Here is a 17533-nt window from a genome sequence, read left to right on the forward strand (position 1 = left end):
CTAATTAGGAATTTAGTATGTATATTTTTAAGCATCTTGGAATATTTTACCATTTTAAAATATTCAATTAAATATTTATTTAACAGTGATTGGCTGGAACGTAATATAGCGACGTCATATAATTAAGGTATACTAGCGGGTGCGGGGCTCTTCTTAGCAGGAAGTGGCGAGATGTCCTTTTACCAAAATCCGTTTAACTAAATCTCTAAAGAAATGGAACTCTTAGAATTAAGGATCACAAATTACTAAATGGATGTTGAGAAATAAAATATAAATTCCTATAAATTAGTATTGTGTCATTTTTGTGCGGTCCGATTCTGTTGTTGGATATCGGTTTCTTGAGTTGAGTTCTTTTTAGAATACGGTACTAACAAGTGAGGCCGTGTGAAGTTTGCCAATATCCATAGTTAAAATGGTGCTATTATGAACATGCACTTGTGCATAAACTACAAAGGTCATGGTGCTCCCACTTAATATCCAATCAGTGCAGCAACAAATAATTCTCAACTCAAGCAAAACCTCAAGTCAAGTTTATAAATAAAAAAATAGATTTTTCATTTTTTGCTGATTACTAGTGGTATTCGTTTACTTACGTTGAATGACAAACTTGCAGCATTAGATATTAGCCTGACTAAACCGAAACATATATTTCAGTTATCCAAGAACCCAAAGGGTCAAACTTGCTCAGAGAAACACATCTTCCCAACTGTCTAACTTCCATCTGTTCTCTGTGTCCCCTCGTTCTTATTTTCAACCATCTATCGTCTTCAACGTTCGTCACTCATATGCACCGCTGAAACATGAAACACAGCGCGTGTTTACATTACGGAACTGATAGAATTTGAACGTGGCACGACCAGATTGTCAGTCCATGTCTTTATCCATTTCACCACAAAGCCGATATCCGTTTGACAATGCTTGGCCATCCATGCTAAGATCATCTTTTCTTTTCCTTATAGATCATGAAAACAACTCTTTACAAGTTTTCTGGATCAATAAATTTTTAGGGGGATCTTTTGTAGAAATCTTATTTCAAAATATCACTGCCCTTAAAAGACAGGTAACAGTCGGGCTGTAGTAGAAATAAAACACTTTTTAAAATCTTATTCACCCAAAACAAAGCATATTGCCATTTGGACGTAAAATGTTACTATTTGGGACCATGTCTATAAGAGCATTATGTAGGGAGTTTTGCAGCGAGATGCTTATTCGCATTACATCTAAATTTCTGCATGTTAGTGAGTCAGGGAAGCTAGAAACATGGAGGGAATTCCAAAGTCTTGTAGTTTCAAGGAAAACAAACTATTAGAGTGTAAAGCTTCCCAGCATCAACGGACCTCTTCATGTTTCATTACTTCATAGAATCAATTTATATCTTTGAGTATTCGCATAAGAATATCATTTTTATTATATTTTTGCCTCCATATAAACTCATACAGATAGATGTTCACCATTCCGCGATGCATTCCACTGTGGTATTTATTCTGCACATTATATATCCCAACCTTAATCTAATAATAACCTAACCCTAACTCAACGTATGTCCAAACAGTATTTATAAAACTGAATCAAAGACTAGTTCGCCTGGCTGTCTGACTATTTATTTTGCAAATATCATTTCCAAAAGATAATATTTCATTATCAAAGGTAACTCCACATTTTAAGTAGAAACAAAGATACATTTTGGAATCAACCAGAAGTTAAACAGATGTTGGTTTTGAAATATGTTATCCAAAAATCAGTTACTCTTATTTCTTTGTTTTTAGTTTTCTATGATTTTGTTTGGATTATTGTTTTGATTCTTTTTCTAACATTGCAGAATAAACATGTGCTATATTCTAGGTGTGGTTGAAATCAAAACCGTTATATCTTCATATCTTCCGTCGCCATCATCCTGGTCGTCACTTGATCGTCCAACGAGTTCTGAAAACGCTATGAAGCTGACATGCTATAAAACCTCGAATATTAAAATCACTGAAAAAATGCACTCAACCGATGATTTAAAATGAATTTGAAATAAATAAAATTGAAAAAAATATTTATCTCCCTTCTACAATGGGAAGTTATGACACAAGTGTCGAAAAGTCGGATTGAAGAGCACGCGCTCGAGATGAAGAGCACTCTAGCCTACAAAAATGCCTGAGCAACCTCGTACGCATTCTTGGATAGGAGTGCCTTAGGTGATTAGCAATATACTGGACTCTTTTCAAAGGGGAAAGGCAACGCATGGAAGAGTGAACTTCCTAGAACTATATAGGAATAGCAAGATACCGCTGTCGACAGAAATATTAATTTCCTAGATTTTGTTGGCTTGGATGCTGTGGGATGAACATTTGCAATTGGGCAGTTGGGTAATGAAGGGGAGTAAAATAGAGGTACATCTACCCATTCTTATAAGACCCAAAATCGCACGCTCTTTGGACAGTTCTGATGATTAAAGAATTTATTTCTCATTTTGCCAAATGACGTCATTTATCAACCAGATCCTACTTGCGTTTTAATGTTTTGACGAATCAAAGCTTTTTATCCCTCCAAACAATCGTGTGCATCAGCGTGTCCTTGGGCAATTCTGTGCGGATTCGCAATAAAAATAGCAATGCTTAAAAATAGTTTTCATACTCAATAATCAATATAACACCAATATACCACACCACTAAATAAGAAAGAAAAGTACTATATAGCTGGCTATAATATTCGACCAGAGATCAAAGGAGAAAACTCTAAATTCATAATATTCCATAAAGGAAGATAACTCCATCTTCTTTATTTATCGAATAAGTCAGAAGAAATAAAGCTGTTTAGACACTTCGTTTCGTTTCCGCACGTTAATCTATTATGTAACTCAAAATTATGGACAAAAATATGCATTAGTAAAGAAAACATGCTCTTAGCGGCAAATGGTTAGTGGACATTACAAGACCATGGACGCCCTTACGTTATCCATTTAAGCTCTAAATTTGTCATATTCAGCCCCTCTCACCCTTTGTGTGGTGGTGGATCGATTGCTTCGACATTTTGGTATAGTATTTTCCTCGTAGCCATACGTGTTTTTATATATTTCTTTTAAACTATAGCATTATACTCAATTTTTATTTAATATAATTTTTTTGTAAGGATGTTGCTATTTTTTGTCCACCGACTTAGTTGGATTTGGACTTTGAAATTCACCCTCGTCCGTTCGTCCGTCCGTCCTCAAAATTCTCAATAACTACTAATTACATTTTTTTCTGAAATTTTGCATGAAGTTACAACTACCCAATGGAGGAAATGTAACATTCTCGGATTTTTTATAAAAATTCTAGTTGCGTCACTAGAGGGTCAGAAGTTGTCAAAATGTCTAAAAATAGCACTTTTCTGGACATAGAGTCTTTTCTGACCATTGGATTTTGCTGAAAATTACCCCAAAACAAGACCATATGGATATACATCTGGAAACGTAATATTTGACCCTGTGAAAATTCTGGGGCTTGAGCCCCAGGGTGTTTCACAGATGAAAACACACTTTTGGGGGCTAATTTTTATTTTTCTAAAATTCAAGGCATCAGTCGGGAGAACATATAGTTTATGGCTTGCTTAATATGGGAAATATCACCACCGGTGATTCGCCAATCACGTGACATCACTAAAAGGAACTTTCGGTCAACATCAATATCTCGCTTAATGTAAACAGAATTTGTTATGGGTATATTAGAAATGTGTCACAAATTTTAAATGGGTAAAATTTAATCACGTGATTATTGAAAATGTAATCATTTGATTAAAATTAAATTTAAATTAACCACGTGTGGTTGCTTTCCTGTCAATTATTCATTGAAAATGGATATTAGCAGCAAAGCGACCACTGTGAATCATGTTTTTACTATTCAAGAAATTAAAGATTCAAATGGAATTTGACGTATATTTGTTCAGTAACGAATGAGATTCCAAGTCACCAAAATTATTAAGAGTGAAATGAGTTTAGAAATTTATATCCAAACCTAAATCGTATTTTTACTTAAAAATAATATTAATTTGCTAAGTTATAATAATTTTCATCGTGAAACTACCACAAACGTTTATATCTACGTACCTTATATTAGAAACTAAACGACCCCTAAAAATCTTTATATATTGAATTTTTGGCATTTAAAAAAATTGCAGAATCTGGTAGCTGAGTGTCAAATAAATAATAATCTGCTGAAAATTTTGACCCCCCCCAAAAAAACAAACAAAATAAAACCCCAAAAAGAACCTCTCCCAACAATACCAATCATTCGGTTTTGTGTTACCTGGAATGTTTCCAATAAGGGGGGTCGATTTACTAGTACTTTATATTAGAAACTAATTTATATATATATATATATATATATATATATATATATATATATATATATATATATATATATATATAGTATACCTTCGCTATTCGCAAAAATAACGTTCTTTACCCGTACCGTTCTTTACCCGTACTCGCCCGCGAATTGCGACAAACCGTGAATACTGGATGCAGTTTTGAATTTTCTATGAATGAAATGATGTACAGTACTTAATGCAAGATCCAAAATATATTCCAAATAAATTCTCCAGAACTAGCGGGAAAACCGATAAATTAACAATACTGTTTATCGAACATCTGGTTTTATAACGTTTTGAGACTATACGGGGCACACTCGTGAATATGCGGACTGTGAATAGGAAACCGCAAAAGGGTATGGGTATACCGTATAATAAATTTATTTAATAGTACACAATTCAACATTAAACGAAATTTTAAAATTAAAAGTTCGTAGAAACCTTTTCTAATAATTTAAAAAACTTTTATACAGAACAGTATAAAGTTTCATCGAATGTCTTGTCCGCTTGACAAATCGAGAACAGGCGAATAATGGCGATGGTCCTCATCATCATATTGTGTACATCATAATATGCGGTTATTGGCATTGGTTTCCACGAATTTTTCTAGTCAGAATTCTTTTTATAAAGAGATCGGATACGTAGAGGGAGAACCACAAGAACGTTGTCAACATCGCAAGTGAAACTGATTCTTGTGGAACGAACTGGATTCGAACTTGAGACACTCAGGTTGCCAGTCCGTATTATTAACATCTAGACCGCATTCATTTCCCACTGATGATCATGAGGCGTATCATTAATGGATCAAGACAATTGAGAAAGTCTCGCATGACGGGGACCAATCGATCTGCTCTTCTCCACTGCGATTGGTTAGAATACAGATTTGCCGAGAAAACTAGCATATCTTAACCGCGAGTCGTCCTTCGATTACGTTGTTACATGATCAGGGTTTATAGCCGATGTTCGCATTATCAAAGGCGCAAAAATGTCGACACAAGTCGCATCCTATAGTTCTTATTTTTATTTTATTTAAACGAATGTCAATAAGATTTAATATGTGTTAAACGAGTTTGAAATTACGGGCAAAAAAGATAAACCTGACAAAACGAGTACTTGAAGACTCAAGAAGCAATTATAATGAGAATATTGTTTTAATTGCCCGCCACCGACAGCGTTTATTATTGGTTTTACAACTATGGCGAACAAAACAATATAAATATCTACTCCCTCCCCTAGCAGTAAAATATTTCCTCCTCTGGCCTCTTAACCACAACCTGACTCTTCAAGTAGATACGCCTTTAATAAGTATTTCCAGATGTCTCTCCCCTCGGAGGCTAACGACGATCGTGCCCGCTCAATTATCGCCAAAATTATGAGGTACGAGGTGCATGAATATCCGTCTAGATGTGCTTCAGATTTTACTCCTAAAGTGCTTGTTTATTTTAATACTAGCAGGCCGCCCGACGTTACCCGGCCACAAAATACGCTTAAATATTATATTCAGATCCATGCAAATTACGTATTTATTATATAGAGTATTCTTAATCGATTATTATATTAAGCCTAATATATAGTAGTGAAATGAAAACAAAAAAATATATGTATGATTTGGGTGCTATCAGCTAGAATCGAAACTAATATATATATATATATATATATATATATATATATATATATATATATATATATATATATATAGACATCGAAATCCTATAGGATAAGGAGTTATAATATTTCAAATGTATTCTTTGTCTTACATAGAATAATAAAAATCTTTTGATGTGAAAGTTAAAATTTCACGTCATAAATGTTTTAATTTATTGAATGACTAAATTATATATATATATATATATATATATATATATATATATATATATATAAAATTTTATTCGATTGGCAAAATTTTAGAATAATTATAAAAAAGTGAACCATAGCGGAAATTCAATCGACTAAAATAAGATGGAAAACGGGGTGAGGAAAAGGAAAAAAAAATGGAAGAAGTATTTTAACGATCTTGTTTTTAATCGACTTATTTTAGCGAATTGTACATTTGTTACATGTAACTTCCCTCATTTTTTTTCCTTTTCCTCACCCCGTTTTCCATCTAATTTTAGTCAATTGAATTTCCGCTATGGTTCACTTCTTTATAATTATATATATATATATATATATATATATATATATATGGCAATCGCTTCGTCTTAACAGACGCTAGCCATCTCAATGTTCATGACTATCTTCACCGCAGTTACTGAGTGAATCGTCAGTGACACCCAAACAATGTCCATGGGCCTGAAGGTGACTTTTCAGGCCAGCAGTTGCACAGTCTGCCACATATGTGATAGACAATGTTGAAAATTGAAACTCGTTTTACTTCTGCCTCCGTTTTTCAGCTACTCTGTCCACAGTATGTGTTCTTTGAAGTTAATGTAAGCAGCTTACGAGAGGAGCATCCGATCACATGCCTCGCATTTCTAACTGTTTTCACACACACACACACACACACACACACACAACACACACACACACATAACACACACACAACACACACAACACACACACACACACACACAACACACACACACATTTACTTTCGACCACACGAAAACAAAGTTAAACAAAAGGTCAGTTTTTCCGTCGGGAAAATCCAGTTTCACGAAAAGGAGTAATTTTTTTTTTTAAGGAAAAGGAGTCGCCACTTATCAAGACCCGGATCCCATTCGAGGCTAAGGGTAAATAAGTGTACCATAGTCAGTGAGACAATATCGTAGTAATCGTTAGTAGTGAAAATTTGTTAAATTGGATTATTTAAGGGGATGGCTCATCAAGTACTTGTTGATGTTGAACTTGAAGATTGTAGTTAGTTGGAAAGCAGAGAAACGGAAGAGAATTCTATAGGCTTGTAGTTCTAAGAAAGAAGCTTTCTTCGTGGAATATACGTTTAGGTGTTATGTACAGATTAAGAGCGGGAGAAATTATTGATAGTGGCTTTAGCTATACGAGTATTTTTCGTGAAGGTCAGACAAGGAGGACCATAAATTTGAGCTCAGACAAATAATAATACCGCAGAGACAGTCTCGCAGATTCTCTTCTGTGGGAAAGAGATTGTAGGGAAGAGAAAGGGGTATCCCCCACTAGGCTACGAAGTCTATTTTGAGCTCTGTCAAGGCAGGATAAGCTGTTTCTAGCAGCTCCTGCCCAGATGTGGCAACAGTACTCCATCCTTACACGTACTTGGCTCTTAGACAGGTAGAGAATTGCATCGGCAGTGAGAAATCTACCGGCGCGGTAGAATGACAAGCTGTTTCCGGATAGTTGAATCACTCCTGAATACTCTCCTGATGTCATATGGATTACATATTCTCTGAAGTTTTTCAGACAAGCCATTCATATATGGTGTACAAACTGTGGTTTGTTTCTGAATGGTGTTTTTTGTGCTTAGTCCAGATTTCTTGGGGCTAATATCATACATTCTGAATATTTGTTTCGGTAAGGGTTTCTCTTAAACTGTTCATCTCCTCTTGATATGCACTGATGTTACTACATATTGCTTTTGCCTGGAGTTGTAAGCAACGGACAGTTCCTTTCTTTACATTATATGGATGGTGGGAGTTGTAGTTTAGATACTGTCCAGTGAAAGTTGCTTTCGGTATACAGATGACATAAACTCCTGCCATGTGCGGGTTATCAGCACATCTAGGAACGATAATTTATTGTTATTTGCTTTTACCATTGCGAACTATATAGTTGGAAGCAATTGACCACCGTCATCTTCCAATGAAATCTGATGATGTATTTAGTTAAAAAATGTTATTACAACTTCTGGTGTAATTTAAGTTGAATGTTTCATTCATCTACCTACAAATTAGTAAAGATATAAATAAGGCAGCAACTTGCATTCTCTAACGAACAGACACAATAATAGAATGGGACACCATAGGTTGATCACGGCCAAAATAAATGCAGGCAAGTAGACGGCAAACCAAAATAGAAACTTGCAGATACATCGCCTACTTATTAATGCTGGGACGATTCTAATATTTTTATCGATTCCGATACAATTGCAGATTCTGATTCTTTTTGAATGTTTAAGCTACAGAGCTGTGTGTGTGTTTTTTTTTGTTTTTTTTTTTAATTTTTGGAGTACTTAAAAACATGTAATAGGTGTATATATTTTCTAAAATATAAAAATACCCTTGTAAGGTTTAACTATAGATTTTAATTTCATTTTATCATCAGTACCATCAACTGAAAAAAAAACAGCAAAAAAACAAACAAACTAAAAAACACTTTAAATGATCTTTCTAGGCATCGGAAATTAGACATAGTTTTTCTCATTACGAGACCGATTCCGATAACAATTCTGATACCCCAAAACGTTCAAATTTTCCCGATTCCCGATTTCGATTAATCGTCCCAACACTATTACTAATATCAAACATGCATGTAGACCACCTACTAAAAAACATTCTTATCTATACATTCGCCAATCAAACCCCTCTAATCCATACGTAGTCTTTACTTCCTGTCTTCCCTTATTTCAATTAAATATCATTGCATATAAATCCCAAGTGACATAATTCATTTAAGTCTTACTCATATTTCCCAACACTAACCCTAACTCTGACCTTATTACTGTAAATTTATTTACTATCTATGCTAGCCATAGCAAACTTATATTCGTTCTTCTTTTTTTTAAATTTCTTGCAGGAAGAAGGGATCTACAAGTGAACAGCTGCTTTAAGATAGATTACCGGAATGGTTAAAGAAAAAGACGTGTTTGTTTCGATGCCCTACATATTGACATAGTTCACGTTTAGCCTATAAGGATCTATGTCTGCTTGTCACGCTGAAGTTTGAAATAGCATTTGCATGGTTAAACGTGTAAATAGAATGGATGTATCTTACTAACATCCGTCCTTTTTTTTTAATGTGGGACAACAGCGTTACATTTAGGTTGACAAGAGTTACAAAAGAGCAATTGTTGCAACCACCATACGACGATCAAATAAATGAGTAAACATATTTTTACTTGGAATAATCGTTTTTTTCTTAGAATCCTATTGAAGCAAATATATGCATCACGTGGGTGAAAATGTTTTAAAATTTTGAGAATTCATATTATACTAGCAGACCGTCTGGCGTTGTCCGGTCGTAAAATGAGCTTAAATATGATATTTGCGTTTGTACAGATTTCATAATATATATTATTATAGAGCCAATCTTCTATTATTATTATTATTATTATTATTATTATTATTATTATTATTATTATTATTATCATTGTACACTATATATATAATGATTTCAAAAGTTAAAAAAAATGATTAGGGGCCATCAGCTAAGATCGAAACCAAAACATTTAGCATTCGAGCCTAATCCGTTACCGTTTGAGCTATCGAAATTAGAAATAGAATAAGAAACGATAAAAAAATAAACGGCTTTAACCTATAACTGTGTATTTGCGCATGCGTGGAAGTAAAAGATTTGATCTACTTACTCTTGCCGATGTCAATTATTATTTTTTTTTAATAATTTTGACCTTTTAGCAGCTATTTTTACCGGTTAAAAACTAAATCAAATTTGTTGCATATATCTTCAACCTGAGTAAAGTTTCAAGTCTGTAGAACAAAATTGAGAGAGAAGTTTGGTAGAGACCGTCTAATACGCACAGACTTATATATAATTATATACTAGCAAGCTGCCTGGCGTTTCCCTATCGTAAAATACGCATAAATATTATGTTAATTTATGCGGATTTCTTATTTTTTTTATTGAACACATTCTCTATTGATTATTATCAAATATATATTAATGATTCCAAAGTTATTTTTAAAATGTGAAATTGGGACTACCCGCATTAATCGAAATCACCAGCGCACCAGCATTAGTCGGTATTTAGCTTTCTAACGTCGTTACGACTGAGCTACCGGCAGGTGGATTCGAACGAATTAAGCGGTTTTGAGCTATGAATGTTAACTTTTCGCAAAAATAACAGCTAAAGTAATATTTTATTCGACTTATCCTACCAAGGTCAACTAATTTATTTAAAATTTTGACCCTTTAGTCGCAATTTTTGCCGACTAAAAACCAAATCGATAGTTTTTTACATGTCCAAATGTCTTAGACATCAAATTTCAAGTATGAAGACCAAATATTCAGGAAAAAATTTGGTAGGGACATTTCGCAAACAGACATCAGTGTCATATATATATATATATATATATATATATATATATATATATATATATATATATATATATATATATTGAAAGAGATAGATAGATAGATAGATAGGTAGATAGAAAATATTTCTGTGTATTAGGACGTTTTCATCTTAAAACCTACGCTATTATGACATACGTTTTATGTTTAAAAATTATAAAAACGAACTTCATAATACACTCAGTTATGAATATGCGAGCGACGACATGTGGTCAGCCAATCTGCATATTCCTTTGAAAAAATAAACGAGTGTAAATTAACTACTCATTCATTTTCATGATTTCGAATTAAATGATTAGTTTCATTTGCCTATTACGCTGAACTCTATTTATGCATGGATTCTACATTGTCTATAATTTGGTAAAATTTAGGTTGAAAACACACACACACACACACACACACACACACACATATATATATATATATATATGTGTGTGTGTGTGTGTGTGTGTGTGTGTGTGTGTGTGTGTGTGTGTGTGTGCATGTGCGTGATGTTGCCAAGCTAATAAAAAAACATATATATATATGTGATATATATATATATATATATATATATATATATACATATATATGTGTGATGTTGCCAAGCTAATCAATATATATATATATATATATATATATATATATATATATATATGTGTGTGTGTGTGTGTGTGTGTGTGTGTGTTTGTGTGTGTGTGTGCGTGTGTGATGTTGCTAAGCTAATCAAAAACCTTGATTCCAGTAAAGCAACCGGCCCTGACGGTATTCCAATTATAGTACTCAAAAAAACTTCAACCAGGACTAGCGCCCATGCTTACAAAATTGTTTAAACGTTGTCTTAAGGATAATTGCCTCCCATCACCCTGGAAAACTCACCAGTATGCCCTATATTTAAGTATTCAGGTGATCGCTCGTCCCTCTCTCAGTACAGGCCAATTAGTCGCCTGTTCGTCATGAGTAAGTTGCTGGTGTTAAATAGAGAAGCAATCAACCATCTCAGCAAATATAACCTTCTTAGTGACACACACTATGGTTTCCGTTCTGCTAGATCTACAGCGGATGTGCTTACAGTTATATCTCATAGGATTAGCGAATCTCTCGACGGAGGCAACTTTTCTAGGGCAATTGCTCTTGACATATCAAAGGCCTTTGATAGGATATGGCATGAAGGTTTGCTTCACAAGATCTCTAGCTATGGTATAGCAGAAAATGTCTTCTCAATTATTAAATCATTTCTTTCTGACAGGTTCATAAGAGTAGTAGTTGATGGGCAAAAATCAGAAGCTCACAGTATTAATGCTGGAGTCCCTTAGGGGTCTATCCTGGGCCCAACTCTTTTCCTGATCTACATTTATGATCTTCTAAATCACATCCGTACATCATTTGTAGACATTTATGCTGATGACACTACCATTTATGGTAGCACATCTAAGTCAGTAACCGACCAAGTTCTCTCCGATTTTCTCTCCTCTGATCTTGAGCACGTGGTACAATGGGGAAAGTGGTGGCTGGTTACTTTTATGCATCTAAAACCAAGCTTCTCTCTTTACATCATCAACGTTCTGATCCTTATCTGGCGTCAGTTGAAATGAATGGCTCTCGTCTTGAGGAAGCCTCAAGTTTTGACAAGCTTCTGGGCTTGACCTTTACTACTGATCTTAACTGGAAGAGGTACATCAAATTTGTTGCCAAGGCAGCTGGAAAAATGGTGGGATCTTTCTATCGATCAAGTAGATATCTCACTGCTGATCCGATTCTCTATATAAGAGCCAGGTACGTCGAAAAATGGAATACTGTTGCCACATCTGGGCAGGAGCTGCCAGAAAGGACTTGTCCTACCTTGATAGAATTCAAAATAGACTTCGTAGCCTCGTAGGTGATGTCCTTTTCTCTTCTCTGCAACCTTTATCTCACAGAAGAGATGTTGCGAGTTTGTCTCTGATTTATCGTTATTTTCATGGAAAGTGTTTGACTGAGCTTCAATCTATGGCCCCCCCGCCAAACTTTCACAAGAAACACTCGTCTAGCTGTACACACTATCAATAATTCCCCCCACTCTTTATCTGTGCCTAAACCTAAACGTAGATTCCATGAACAAAGCTTCTTTCTTAGAACTGCACGCCTGTGGAATTGTCTTCCGTTTTCCTGCTTTCCAGCGGACTACAATATGGTTGTCTTCAAGTCTAACGTAAAAAAGTTCTTGATGAGCCGTTCCACTTAAGTTAACAAATTTACCGAATTTCCATTACTAACGATTACTATATTGTCCAATTGTCTACTGTACACTCTTTAACCCTTATCCTCGTGTGGCCTCTTGATAATGCTGATGCCTATGTAATATATATATATATATATATATATATATATATATATATATACTAGCTGGTCATACAATATGCTTAAACATGATATTTTAATTCATGCAGATTGCGTATGTATTATTATAGAATCAATCATCTAGTGATTATTATATATTAAAAGACCCTGTTAAACTTTGTGACATATTTGCATTCAGGCGCGAACGAACATCCCATAATTTTATTATACCATATTTCTTCAAACTGAAACATACTTATCAAAGTATACTTACGCAGATAGATATGAAAAGTCTTTATTAAAGTTTGTGCCTATTTCCATTCTATGGGGGCCAGGCGCGAACACAGACCCCACAATTTTATTATACCATCCCTATTTAAGTTAAAACATGCTTATCAAAGTATTATTATGCCCATCTATATCAAAAACACTTGTAAACGCTTTTTTTAATTTTTAAATTATTTATTTCCATACTTTGTGGACCAGGCGCGTACGCAATCCCCACAATTTTAATGAATCATCATTATGCCAGATCTAACATACCCATTCCTTTGTCTCGAGACATCTTCTATCATTATATGTGATCAGTTTTCTATTATAGTCAACCATATAGGAGCCTATTCGTGACCAGACACACACACAGACGTTCAGCTTTATATCATATAATATATATATATATATATATATATATATATATATATATATATATATGTTTTTTGTAAATTTGTTTTTGGAATATTCAGTTGAACAATAAATTTTGATTGTAAAGTTCAACTTGCAGTTTTAATTTTCTTTCTCTTATATATATATATATATATATATATATATATATATATATATATATATATATATATATATATATATATATATATATATATATATTCCCTAACCTCTGACCTTGATGAAAGTGGAAACTAAATACATATATATATATATATATATATATATATATATATATATATATATATATATATTAGTGATGGGACGATTTTTCCGATTCTAATACAATTACCGCTGCTGATTCTTCATTAATCTCTAAGTATTTTACTATAATATTGTTATTTTCCTCGATTTTCGTAAAAACACGTTAAATATGCAGATATTTCGCATAAATTTCAAAATACACTTGTAGAGGATGATCTATCGATTTTAGCGTTACTGGTAATTTAAAATCAATAAATATTTATTATTTTATCAATTTTACCAGCAATGGAAGACTTTATTTAAACAAAAAAAAAATCAATTAAAAGAATCATTTTGGCATCGGAAAATCAGCATCAATTTTTCCGATACCCCCAAATCTTCTGATTTTTCCGATACTCGATTCCTATTCGGATTAATTGTCTCAACATGCTAATGTTTCTGAGCAATTTGTTAATTAAAAAACCTAAGGCTTTTCGTCTGGCAACTGAAATAATGTTTATCTGTATTTCATCAAAGCTAATCCTTAAATGAAAAAAGAGAAAAATGTTATTTATTTAAAAAATAAAATATTAATTAAGAGGTTATATTGAAGTGGCATTTTAGACTCAGAAAGAAGGAAAAGAGAATGATGGTTAAAAAGAAGTAGAAGGAAGTGACAGTAAAAAAGAAAAGAAGGAAGAAAAGAAACGAAAAGAAAAAGGAATGAAAAAGGATGTAAAGATATAAGGAACACATAAAAGGGGTCAACGTATTTACATTACATTACTATAATGGATGAGGAGGGGCGGAGGCAATATATCAAGTAAACATGCGTTTAAACATGACACGTTGAAGAAGGAAAGCAAATTAAAATGGGTGGGTTGGAAAATGACAGGTTAGTAAAGATTGTATTTAAGCTTCCACATCGATAATTATGTATGCCTAGAACCTAGCAGGACAAATACACATATATACGCACATATGCGTGCAAAAACCAAGATGGCTTTATATAAAAGTACGAATTCTATAAACTCTTATGGACGCATATATTTATATATACATTTATCATAATAAATTTTGAAAAATTTAATTAAAATTTTCATTAATAATAATAATAATAATAATAATAATAATAATAATAATAATAATAATAATAATAATAATAATAATAATAATCTGAAACTTTTTGCAAGGACCGAAAAAGAAACTAGAGACACTAATTAACACTACCAGAAACTTCAGCGAGGATATCCAAATGGGATTTGGAAATGAAAAGTGCGCTAAGGGAAAACTGGGGACGACAGAAGGTATGGGACTACCCAACCAAACGAAAATGAGGGCACTAGGGCAACAAGACAATTATAAACGCTTGGAAATTCTATAAGCAGACACCATCAAAGCAACAGAAATGAAAGAGAGAATTGAAAAGGAATACATCAGAGGAACAAGAAAACTCTTGGAAACGAAATTATATAGCAGAAATCTAATAAAAGGTATAAATACATGGGCAGTATCAACAATAAGATACTCTGGACCGTTTATATGGTGGAATAAAAGAAGAACTGAGACAGCGCGATCAGAAGACCAGGAAACTCACGACCATGAACAATGCACTACACCAAAAGGACGATATTGTCAGACTCTAAGTGAAAAGGAAAAACGGTGGGGAAGGACTGTTCTGAGTAGAAGACTATCAGAATAACACACACAAAAAAAACTATAAAAATACATAATGCAAAATACTGAACGGATAACTATGGCAGCAAAAGGCATGAAAAAAAAATCAACAAAACAGAAAACAGAGGCAAAGGACAAAACGAAAAAAGAAAAATGGGAAGAGAAACAATTACACGGACGATTCATAAGGATTATAAAAGATGAGAATAACAGAAACACCTGACCATGAATGCGAAAAGGACATATAAGCCGAGAAACTTACTCCCTAATAATAGCAGCACAAGATAACTCGATAAGAACCAACCATATCAAAGCAAAGATCGACAAAACACCAGAAAACAGCAAAGGCAGACCCTGTAGACAAAGAGACAAAACGATGAACCATATAGTAAGTGAATGCAGCAGACTGGTCCAAATATAATAGTAGGAACACTAGGAATAATTCTGAAAAACTTTGAAAAAAATTGGGAGAAATTGGAATCAAAGGAATGGTTGAAAGATACAACGTATAACAATAATGAAAACAGCTGAAATATTAAGAACAACCCTTGAATGCGCATGATTTAAGGTCTTTTTCTTTGTTTTTTTTTCTAAATGCTTTCCATATTTATTTTCTGTTTTATTTATATTTTATTTTAATTATTACATTCTTCTTCTTCTTCTTCTTCTTCTTCTTATTATTATTATTATTATTATTATTATTATTATTATTATTATTCATTAATTCGTTCGCTCCGCGTACGATTTACTATATTCGTATTTGTTTGTATCTAAGGTTGTTGAATGTTTCCTTATTCATTTTGTCTATTTGTTTGTTTTATTTTTTATTGGTTTATTACTAATATATATATATATATATATATATATATATATATATATATATATATATATATATATGTATTTTTTGCTTTTGTTTTTATAATTTTCTATTTATTTAGACCTGTGTTCGGGTTATAGCATTGGCTGTGCAAATGATGATCTGCATTATTTTATATGAATTATTTATTTGAATAGTTTTATTTAATGTCCGATTATTTGTCTGTTTGATTTATTAATTTGTGTCATTTTCAGTTATTTTATTTATTGCCTATTAGTTTTTATTTTATTTATTTTTTTAATAGCTGTAAATAGCTAGAAGTGGGGATCTTAATGCAGAGTGTAATTTTACAATCAAAATTGATTCTGTTGTAAAGTTAAGACAACGTGAGGATGTCTCATTTTATCATTTTAAAGCAACTTTATTTGTCATCTTCGTATTTTGAAGCCTAATTCTTCTGATCAGAAGAATATACAAGAGAGAAACGGATCTGGAAGTGTTCTTGTATGTGAAGATAGATTGAATATTGTGCCGGTTTTTGAAGGGGATAATAATTTTTTATACACATGTTGTAGCCAGTAGTAGTCGGAAAGAAAGGGAAAGGTATTGTAATTGGTGCTAGAAGTGTGTATCGGTGTATTGACGAGAGCAGTTCTGTAGCGTGATAAAGAAAGTTCGCGTGAGTACCGCACGTGGAAATAAGTGGGAGTTTGAAGATAGCCATGTTGGTTTGTTGTACCCACATTTTCCTGGGGCCAAAAACTGCTGTCAGTGAAAGCCAAGGAGAAATACAGTGATAGATAGATAGATAGATAGATAGATAGATAGAGAGAGAGAGAGAGAGAGAGAGAGAGAGAGAGAGAGAGAGAGAGAGAGAGAGAGTGAGAGAGAGCATTGTCAGCTTTTATACACTCGGTCACGTGTCTGGGAGCTGGCTTCTGGTTGGGCAAGCCAGGAAGAAAATGGATTTCAAATCTCGAGCCGCGAGAATTAATTCCTGCTACTGCGCTTGTTGCAATTTCGTCTGCTACACATTTATCCGAAGCTTCCCAACACTTCTTTTGGTTGCTGAAATATCTACGTTAATAGTTTAGTCAATGGTGCTGCAAGCGCAGATGTGCCTGTGAAATGATTTTCATTTAATATTCTTACTTGCGTATTCTTGGTATTTTCAGCTTCGTCACTTTCAATAATTTTAATAGAGCTTTTTCATTTTATGTTCAACTCTTGCGATCGCAATTTAAAAAATTTTCATTTTATATCGAGAATCTTTGTACCTAA

The sequence above is a fragment of the Euprymna scolopes genome, chromosome 9 (assembly GCF_053919585.1).
Source record: "Euprymna scolopes isolate OS-2025 chromosome 9, ASM5391958v1, whole genome shotgun sequence".
Classification (NCBI taxonomy): Eukaryota; Metazoa; Mollusca; class Cephalopoda; order Sepiida; family Sepiolidae; genus Euprymna; species Euprymna scolopes.